Source organism: Erythrolamprus reginae, chromosome Z (assembly GCF_031021105.1).
Source record: "Erythrolamprus reginae isolate rEryReg1 chromosome Z, rEryReg1.hap1, whole genome shotgun sequence".
Taxonomy (NCBI): Eukaryota; Metazoa; Chordata; class Lepidosauria; order Squamata; family Dipsadidae; genus Erythrolamprus; species Erythrolamprus reginae.
Genome location: NC_091963.1, coordinates 98,327,215 through 98,338,289, shown reverse-complemented (window position 1 = coordinate 98,338,289; position 11,075 = coordinate 98,327,215). Strand labels below are relative to the sequence as shown.

Below are 11,075 nucleotides of genomic sequence, written 5' to 3'. Positions count from 1 at the left end.
AATAAAAGAAATCAGAACATTTTCATCATTGAAATTACGTAATGTTTACAACATGAACTGTTGGAATTTCCCCTCCTACCCATAAGAACTAGTAGAAAAAAGCATTAGAATTGTTTTGGGAAAAAGCTTGTTTACAAAAAAAAGGTTAGCTATAAAGAGCTTTTTAATAATAATTGCACTAATTACTCTTTTCCAAATTACAACCGATATATTGATAATGACACCTTAAAGTTAAGAATTTAGTACAGCATTTACAATCCTGCATTCTTCCATATGTACACATACATAAACTCTGTATAAACCTGAAAAACATAATAAAGCCAGAGAGCCTTACCTTCTACAATGGACAGAGCTAACCAGAGCACCAGCCACCTGAAGCAAAAACTGGCATTTTGCTCAAAAAACATTTTCTATAAACTGAGCAACCAAAGAAGACTACTTTTACCAGGAGATTAGAACTATCATGGCTTTAAGATTAAAAAAAAAAAGTGTTTAGAAAGTAGACCACAAAAAAAAAAAAAGGGATGTCTGGTGCAAATTATCACCTTGGTCAATTTATTAAATAGCAATCCTATTTCTTGTCTGAAAACAAAAACCACCAGCCAAACCAAAAAGTCTGAATGGAAAGAAAGATATGAATACTTCTGATTTCCATCTTGCTATCAGAGAAACTTGGTGCTCTCTCCAAGAAGACTGCCAAAGATGGCTTGATTGAGGCACTCAAGCACAATGGACTGTTTTCTAACTTGGGAACAAGGTGGCCAGTAAGCAAGAAAATAACTTTGTTTAGCAGGCAAGTCTAGCCCTGTGTACAGAATGTATGTGCAAGCAAGCAAAATCTGTCTGGCTCCCACACCTGGGGTCAGAACGGTATAACTATGCAGGATTGTAGACTGAGGTTCTTCAGACTACCCATATAATCATGCCCTCCCTTCACAAAGTCTGCAAGAAATTTTCTGAGATGAAACAGGGTGAAGTAGAGGCAAAGTGCATGTATAAAGTCCGAATCTAAACTCTGGATGTAAGAAGAAATCAAGACACTCGAGCATTTGAGTCTACGGAGAGGGGCGGCATACAAATCTAATAAATAATAATAAGTTTATATTATATTAGGGAGAAGGGCTACATTTAATTTTAATAAATAAAAAATATTGGGGAAGGGAGGGATGCAGTTTATTCTACTTGATTATTCCTTTAGAATAAGTTAGCAATGCTTAGAAATATTATTGTTAGATCATAGGCCAGATTCATGCATTTTACTAAGCCAGAATACACTGCAATGATTAGATTTGTATAATATGCAGAGACAATGAAAAGGCACCTCCTCTATCATGCACACATTGCAAAACTCCAAACAATACAGTGATACCATAAGAATAGGATCTTTCTCTTTTTTTCTATGTAATTTTGCAGTGTGACAACCAATGTCCTTAGAAATGGAATATAAAGAATACCTCTGTAAGGATTTAAATTCACCAGTGGATATACTAGGAAATCTATGAAACACATTGTTTCTTCAATTCTTTGATGAAAAGCCAAACAGACCTTGGCAGCCTGCATGATAGTGCCCAATAAAATTTGTTCAGCATTTTGCTTTATTTAAGTAATAAATTTATAAGTATAAGTATTTATAAGTAATAAATTATTTATTCAGAATTATGATGCCAGGAAGACAAAGGTTTCTAGTAGGAAATTTATACTCAACTTACTCACTCATCAAGGTTCCTCTTTAAGTTAGTTACATAATAATATGTCAAAGCATGACTGATAGTGGCAAGGAGTTAGTTTGATTTAAAAGCCTGCTCATATTAATCCCTGTGTTCGCGTTCTTTCATTTTGGGTTTTGTTAGAATGAGTACAGTATTCTTCATTTTTTCTTTGAATTTTCCTCTTAGATCTTAACATGAATGTAGTTGCCATAATAAGAGGGTTTTCTTTCTTGCTTCTAAATAATACCTCAGGCAATAATCATGGCTCTGTAACATGTAATTTCCTAATTCTCCAGCTATCTCAACTAAGAAAATGCTAGATATTTCTACTGGCCAATTGTGACTCAGCAGCCCATCAAAAAGTAAATGCTTAAACCAATGAATGATGCGTGAGTATTATTTTCCACAATTTTGCTGCTACTGACTATAATAAAATATTATAAAGATTTTTTTATAGAAAGCCAGGCTACAAATGCCAAACTTACTGGCTGCTTGAAAAGAATAGTGATATGAACAGTGGCTTTTTATAAAAGCAAATGTAAGGCTTGAAGTATTTAGAGTTGATCAACTCCTGTCTGTATGCGGTTTCATTGTTGTCTTGAATGAGATCAGTCACTGTTGTATCATCTGCAAACTTCAGTAGTTTAACAGATGGATTGTTTGAAATGCAGCCGTTGGTATAGAGAAAGAAGAGAAATGGTGAGAGCACACAGCCTTGGGGGGGCCCATGTGCTAATTGTACAGATATCTGATGTGATTTTGCCTAGCTTCACCTGCTGCTTCCTATCTGTTAGGAAGCTTGTGATCCATTTACAAGTGTATTCAGGTACTGCTAGCTGATTTAGTTTAGTTAAAAGAATGTCCGGTATGATAGTATTGAATGTTGAACTAAAGTTTACAAAGAGGTTATTCTGGCTGCCCAACGTCCACATAACATACCAGGACCAGAGTTCAAAGACATCAATTCTTCTTTGATCAGCCATTCTTTATGTCCAACTCTCACACCCATTCATCATTATAGGGAAGGCTATTGCTCTAATTAGTTTGCTTTTTGTATTTATATCAACATTTCCAGGTTTTATTCATGTTAACCACCGCAACTTAATTTCAGGAGTAAAACTGCCACCGTGAACAATTTTGAATACAAGGAAGATAAATTCTCAAACTAATCCAAAGAGAGATTAGACTAAAAACTTTAACGGTAAGTACAGTATAGAGAACAAGCAAAGGGGTTGGGGAATAAAGAAGAAGCTTGCTTTTTATTTTCACTTTTGTAATTGATTTATTTTTTCTGTGGTGATCACCAGAAAAGTTGCAAAGTATGGTGTGGGAAGAAAAGGATCATTAGAGGAAGGGTAATTACTCCAGAAAACATCATCAAAAAATTGAAATGGCATTACAGACTCTGGCTAACGTCTTTTAACTAACCCTTTTTCTTTTACTGCACCTCATTTTGTTTTGTTTTGATCTCCTTTATTCTTCTGCTAAAGACCTATATTTTTACTATTTTTACCAGAAACTGGTATTTTTATCAGCTCTGCCATGGGGAAAAGGAAGAAGAGAAAAGAGTTCACATGCTGCATCTCAGATTCCACCTGAGCCTATTAAACATTTCAGAGTTAACAAATATCAAAATCATTAACAGCCATGTGCTGCAAATAACAAACCATTCCTATTTTTCTTAACAGCCTCTCAAACGCATATTGGAACCCACATCACATTTCGGACATAAACAGTCTAGAAAATGTCCAGAGATACTTTACTACAAGAGCCCTCCGCTCGCAACTAAACTTACAATCCTAGGTTTGTAAGAATCCTAGAAATCTTAGAGCTGCATCACCTTAAACATGACCTAAGCATAGCCCATAAAATCCTTTTTGTTAACAACTACTTCAGCTTCAACCACAATAACACACAAGCAAACAACAGATACAAACTTAAAGTAAACCGCTCTAAACTCGACTGCAGGAAATACAATTTTAGTAACCAAGTAGTTGATGCATGGAACTCACTATATGAGTCTGTAGTATCATTACCTAACCCCCAACACTTTACCCTTAGACTATCCCCTGTTGACCTCTCCCAATTCCTAAGAGGTCAGTAAGGGTCGTGCATAAGTGCACCAAAGTGCCTTCTGTCCCCTGTCCTAATGTTTCTCTTTTACTAGTATCGTGTATATAAATATTATTATATCTTTGTATACCACCAATACGTATCTGACTAAATAAATAAATAAAATATGGAATGGGATCTACAAGCATTTGCCTCTATTGCTTAAGAAACCTTTCCTTCCCAGATCAAAGTCTTTTGTCCTTGTGTAACAAGAGAATAAAGACTTAAAAAACAAAACATTACTGTCAATGCCTACTGACAGCATAATTGTACATTTTTAGCTTCTGACCATAGTTAACAACAAAATGGACACTTAAAAGAAACTTTTATTAATCTTAAACACAATTATTCAAACATGCTGTTGTGCCAGTAAAACCGAACTCATGCAGAGACAAATGAGATTCAAAGTCAGATAATACTGGCAGAAAGGTGAATATTTATTTGGAACCTGAAAAGAGAGTGAGGAATAAGCTAAGAGATTTAGCACTACTATTAATTCATCTTGACAATAAGAGTACTTCTACTTTAAAGTTTAATTGCAGTATAAAAAGCTGAGAATTCCAAGGACCTTCTATCACCATTGCCTTTGAAAAGAGAGAGCTTGAATAACAACCTGTGACTCCCACAGCATGTCAGTTCTCTGAAAGATAAACTTGATTAACTCTGCCAGGCACTGAACACTGGTATTATAAAAAGACTTGATGATCTCTGGAAATTATTAGCAAAAACATGTAACACCTGCTAAACCTTTAATAGATTTATTTACCCCCAAATGTCCAAGAAAACGATTACTATTTTGAGAAACTATCTCCTGGTTCATCCTCTATTTTGGCATGGAATATATATATATGGAAGAGAACAACAAAGAATCCTTGATAGTAGTTTCCATCATATCTATCTATTCCCTGATAAAACATTACATCATGCAAAAAAGATAAGTAGTAACAGAAATGAAATAAAGATTTGACAGACAAGAGAAAGTAAAATGCAACCCAAATCTTGGCGCGTTTCTAATCAAAGATGGTCTTGGAGTAGGGCTGAGTTCAGGGTTCCTCGTACTTGCCTACCGGTGCGCAGTGCGCGCATTCTGACAATTGGGCGACTGCTCCCCTCGCGCGATTTTGCTCCCAAACATGCACAGGAAGCAAAAAAGTGCCAAGATCTTGCAAGGGGACGCTCGCGTGTGCACGATTTTGGCAAATTTTTTACTTCCGCACATGCATGAAAACAATTATCAAAATTGCGCACAGATCCAAGGATCTGGCTAACTACAGATGAGAATACTCTTACCAGGTCTTATATCCTGGTCTATTTCTGCAAGGAAATATTAGATTAAAGGGTGGGCATCAGGAGGATTGTCTACACTTGCCAAGGCAGAACTGGGCTTGCAAGGGCAGGAATTAGTTTAAGAATTAGGAATCAGAGCATTCTCCCCATTATTTAGGTATAAAATTTGCATACAAATTCTCTGAACTGGTTCTGCTGAACACACATTTACCATCATACACACTTTCCCACTTTTCCCTTAATAGTTGGGTGGACAGAAACCTTGGAACTCAGATAAACAATGCCAGAAGTTGACCACATTAGCTCAGACAAGCACCTAAGATTTGCATTTCCTCTTTTGTCTATAGAGCCATCTATCACCCCTACATAGTCCCTACATGACCCCATAGGCATAGGAATCTGACAACAGCTAATAGACTATTAAACAACATGCTTTTGCACAGAAACAGGAAGCTCAAATACAAAACCCAAAGAACGTATAAAAACCGACCCACTCTCAATTCCAGTTTGTCAACTGTCCAGAATCGCATGTGGTTGGTGGTTTTGCTTCATCAATAAACCTCTTTCCAATCAGCCTCCATATTTCTAATTTCTTTCTCCCAGCTTGGAACTGAACGTGATGGATATTTTCTCCAACAACACTAGAAAAACTAAAGATAAATTCAAATTACACTAAAGCTACTGCAATTCAAACAGGAAAAAATAATGCCAGGATGGGGTTCTTCTTTTAAGAGTTTAGGTTGGGGTTCTCCTTACATCTGGGAGTTATCTAAGGATTATCTCATAAATGATCCACCCTGATTCCAGAGACCCCAAAAGAAATACCTCAGGCTCACAATAAGTCTCTTTAATTTATAAATTAAATAATTTAGGAGGTAAAGGATCTGGTTTTATATATATACACTGCACAAAAAAATAAAAGGATATAATAAATATAAACAACAACAACAACAACAACAATAATAATAATAATAATAATAATAATAATAATAATAATAATAATAATAATGGCAATCTCAAAGTGAGGCAGATCATCTAGATTTTGGACCAAATCAGGATTTCTCAGTAAAAGGGACACCCAATTTTCTTCTGAAATATTGTAACTGATATATTGAACACTCCAGTTCAATATTCTTATTCCAGCTTCAGTTTGGGAGGTTTTTATTGCAAACCTATTTACTACTCCTAACCGGGACCTCTCTCTTAAGCAATTTATTGATATGTGGCCTTTGAAAATCTTTTCCCCTAGCCTCCTGTGTTAGTATCAAATATCAAATTTATTATCCAATTTCTGAAATCAAATAAAGCACCTGAAAAATATTTTTTACCTCCCAAATTCTTCAAGACACATATTGAATAGTGGGCCACATTATTAGCTGGGCTTTTGTCTCATAGGTTGGATTCCAGTCATATGAGAAGACACCATTATAGTTTCTCTATGTAAAAAACAAAAAAAAGGTTTACTTCAAAAATTATAGGCTCAAAAGCCTTATTGGCTAAAATGTGTGCAAAACAGGTTTTGAGCAAAATCTCCTTTTTATAGCTTAGAATAATATTGTTGAATATTTTTGTGCATCTTTAAATTATCTGTATTATAATATCCTGCGGAGAGGGGCGGCATACAAATCTAATAAATAAATATAATAAATAAATATTTCCATCTTGTAATTTTAATATCATCTCCCCCCCCCCCCCTAGTTTATATTTCAACTATTTCCCTGTCTTATTTGCCAATTCAGAATTATTTAGTTTTGCATAGCTTATTTTACAGAAGAACACAGAAAAGCAGAAACATCTAATGAATGGACTTTTAACAATAAGGGAAGCTTGTGAAGCCATAAAAAAGTAAAACTGAAGAAAAATAAGGACTTTATTCATGAAAATCAATTTGAGTTTTTATCCAAAAGGCAGTTGAGAGACAATATTAGAAACCTTTTAGATATTTTTGAATGTCTTCCACAACATAATAAAAAAGCTGTGTTGAATTTTCTAGATTAAGAAAAAACTTTAGACAATTTAAATCAGATTTTTTAAAAAATGTTTTGAAATACATGGAGTTTGGCAATGATTTTGTGGCTGCTTTCAAGCACGATGGAACACTGGCCGTTTGCAAGGAGATATTAAAGATCCTTGTCAGGATATCTGCTAATTGATCAGCACAATACCATTATCCCCAGCACCCATGTGGACTTGTAATTTTGCTAAGGTTCACAGCCTTAAATACAAATCTTACTTTGTGTTTATATAAGGTGAGTGGCTGGAGGGCTGGCAGGTAGGGGCTACAGGATAGAAACATAGAAACATAGAAGACTGACGGCAGAAAAAGATCCATCTAGTCTGCCCTTATACTATTTTCTGTATTTTATCTTAGGATGGATATATGTTTATCCCAGGCATGTTTAAATTCAGTTACTGTGGATTTATCAACCACGTCTGCTGGAAGTTTGTTCCAAGGATCTACTACTCTTTCAGTAAAATAATATTTTCTCATGTTGCTTTTGATCTTTCCCCCAACTAACTTCAGATTGTGTCCCCTTGTTCTTGTGTTCACTTTCCTATTGAAAACACTTCCCTCCTGGACCTTATTTAACCCTTTAACATATTTAAATGTTTCCGATCATGTCCCCCTTTTCCTTCTGTCCTCCAGACTATACAGATTGAGTTCATTAAGACTTTCCTGATACGTTTTATGCTTAAGATCTTCCACCATTCTTGTAGCCCGTCTTTGGACCCGTTCAATTTTGTCAATATCTTTTTGTAGGTGAGGTCTATTAACCTTGTAGTGGGCAAAGAAGGTATTCAACTCCTCTACCAAGAAGGCATCAAGGAGGCAATGCCAACTACTTCTGAAAAATCTTGCCAGTGAAACTAAAGGGACTTCTCCAGGCAGTCCTTGAGAATTGAACAATCAATACAAGGCAAACCGCTTCAAACTCAATTGCAGAAAATACAACTTCAACAATAGAGCAGTCAATGCCTGGAATGCTCTACCAACTCAGTTGATACAGCCTCAAAACTTCATAGCTTCAACCTTTAACTGTGTACCATGGACTTCATCCCATTCTTAAGAGGTCCGTAAAAGGGGTTTGCATAAGCGCACCAGCGTGCTTATCGTCCCCGTCCTAGTGTCCCCATTTATTTGAATTAATTTTTTTAGTTCATGTCCATGTTCATATTCATACTTGCTATCTTGTACATGTTTGACAAACTAATAAAAAATAAAATAAAACGAGTGAATGGAAGGGGGAAAAAACCTCTCATCAAATAGTAGTAATATAGAAAATATTTTAAGAACATCTTGGTTTTTTTATTATTTGAATCTCGTCTGCCTTTTCTCTTTTGTTTAAAGAACATTGCTTTGCACTGCAGCTGTAATATCTTTAGTCATCAGCTGGTGTTGCTCAAGATTCAGCACTGGAAATACATATCTATTAGGCTGCACAATTGCAGTTCTTTCAGTCAGCTGCTTTCATTTGCCTAGATACTTTTTAAATCTGCCCATTAATTTTGGGTATATTCAGACGTACCTATTGGTTTCAGAATTTTATTATGACAATTGTCATACTGTGAACATATTTTTAAAAGAATTTACACCAAAATTCTTACCCTGTGATGAGCATCCCCTTTTGTAACTCCTAAAGTGCTTATACCATCATGAAATATTTTTGTAAAAGAATCAGATACCATTGTCATTTTCTATTTGAAAGCATCCCTTGCTTTCCCTTGGCTTCTTTTTCTTATAATTCAAAGGCCATGAAGATAGAAAAGATGGAATAGCTGTCTGCTTAATAATAATAATTAATAATAATAATAATAATAATAATAATAATAATAATAATTTATTAGATTTGTATGCCGCCCGAAGACTTGGGGCGGCTGGATAAGGCTGGCAGACCTTGACCAGAAAGTATCTGATGTGAAAAAAATTGAGTCATATCTCAAATATCCTTGAGATACAGCAGAAGGATAAGTTGCCACAGACTAGGCAATAGTCAAACAGGAGAAAGTTTGGCCTGCAGAAGGAATGGGAACATGGCAAACAGCCTAGAGACACCGGTGCATCACTTCCACTGCTTCGTTGACTGGACATGGGGTGGAGATGTACAGCTGGGTATCATCGGCATCATAGTTCCCTCTAAGCTGAGCAGTGAGCAATCGCTCACTTAAAAATCATCATCAACTCAGAGTTTTCCAAACCTGCCCAGAAGCCGAGAGGGAAAGAGTGAGAGGGAAGGAGAGAGAGAGGAAGAGAGAGAAACAGATAGAAAAAAGAGAGGAAGGAAAAGAAAAAGAAAAAGAATGGGAGTAAGGAAGAGAGAAAGAAAATCAAAATCTAGTTTGAAACTAGCTCAACTATTTAAGTGGCATTTTGATATTGATAGAGTTGCCCTATTATGAGCTCACTGTTATAGACACACAGTACAGTATTTTATTTTGAAGTTCTCTGAGGCAAAACAGGGTGGGTTTTTTGTTTGTTTGTTTGTTTGTTTATTTATTTATTTATTTATTTATTTATTTATTTATTTATTTATTATTTCTGTGCCGCCCAGTCCCAAAGGGACTGCCGCTCAGACACTATACTTTTCCGCCCACCCCAAAAAAAAATTAGAGGGAACACTGATCGGCATACTGATGATTTCCCCGAAAATAAGACGTACCCCGAAAGTAAGGCATGTCAGAGGTTTTGCAGAATTTGCTAATATAAGGCACCTTCCTGAAAATAAGGCATAGTCAAAATACCCCCCCCCCCCCGTGCACCCTTTTCCAAGGGCGCGCAAGGAGCCGGGCGTTGGAGTTGGGGGCGGAGAACGACAAAAGTGCGGAGGCACTGCGCACGCTCCCCATCCCCCTGCCAGCCCGTCGGTGGAAGGAAAGGGAGCTGTGGCCGCCCCCGCCTGCCTACGGGGCCTCCGGCCCCCTTGCACCCCTGGCCTCTCGCCGCTGCCCCCTGCCCAACCGATCCGCCCCTCTCTGGCTTTCTCCGCCTCCCATCTTGGGGCGTGACTTCTCCTGCGGCAGTGACAGCTGCGGCTTCTCATCCGCGCTCCCAGCCAGGGGGCTGCGAGAGCTCTTTCTCTGAGTTCTTCGGGAATGCCCACCCCGCCCCTCTCGCAGCCCATTCGCTGGGAGCGCTTTCATCCCGAGCTTTCAGCAAGGGAGCTGCAGTAGAGGCAGGGCAGGCGTTCCTGAAGCGCTCGGAGAAAGCGCTCTCACAGCCCCCTCGCTGAGAGAGAGAGAGCAACAGACAGAGCAAGATGGAAAGAGAGAGGGAGAGAAAGAGGGAGAGAGAGAGATAGCAAGAGAGAGAACAAGAGAGAAAGCAAGCAAGAGACGTAGAAAGAGTGAGAGAGAAAGAAAGCAATAGAGAGAGAGAGAAAGAAAACAAGAGAAAGAGAGAGAGAAAGTGAGAAAAAGAGAGAGAGAGCAAGAGGGGGAGAGAAAAAGAGAAATATAAGCCCCCCCCCCCCGAAAATATGATGTAGCACAACTTTTGGAGCAAAAATTAATATAAGACAGTGTCTTATTTTTGGAGAAACGGTACCTGGGATCAAACTCACAGCCTTCTGATTGTGAGGCAAGAGTGCCACCTCTAGGCCATCATGTCACCCTGTCACATCCTATTTATTTTTGCTAAGTATAACAATAAAAGATACGATGAAGTAGAGCCATAAATATAACAGCTCTAATGAAATCAGAAAATAATTTGCAGAATGGTGATTAAATGAGTGACATTTGTAGAAACTAAAAATATGCCCATAAAATTTTAATATAAAGCAATAAAGCTAATTATAGCTCTAACATATTATTAAATCTAGCCATATAGACCATCTATTACTCCAATTTTTGGAATTTTAATAAGCTACAGTTCCTTTTTTATCCTCCCCTCCCCCAATATCATGGCCTTCAAGACACCTGATTTTTTTCCATAGTTTTATATTTTAATAACTTGCTTTGCACTGTACTGTG

General features: G+C 37.2%; 1 long non-coding RNA gene across 1 annotated transcript; it reads left to right on the top strand.

Moving 5' to 3' along the window:
* The first annotated feature begins 344 nt into the window (after positions 1–344).
* On the top strand, positions 345–8,314 carry LOC139153330 (uncharacterized). The gene is made up of 3 exons (XR_011556794.1): positions 345–2,098; positions 2,821–2,910; positions 7,870–8,314. It is a non-coding gene; the product is annotated as an uncharacterized lncRNA (long non-coding RNA).
* Positions 8,315–11,075: the final 2,761 nt, after the last annotated feature.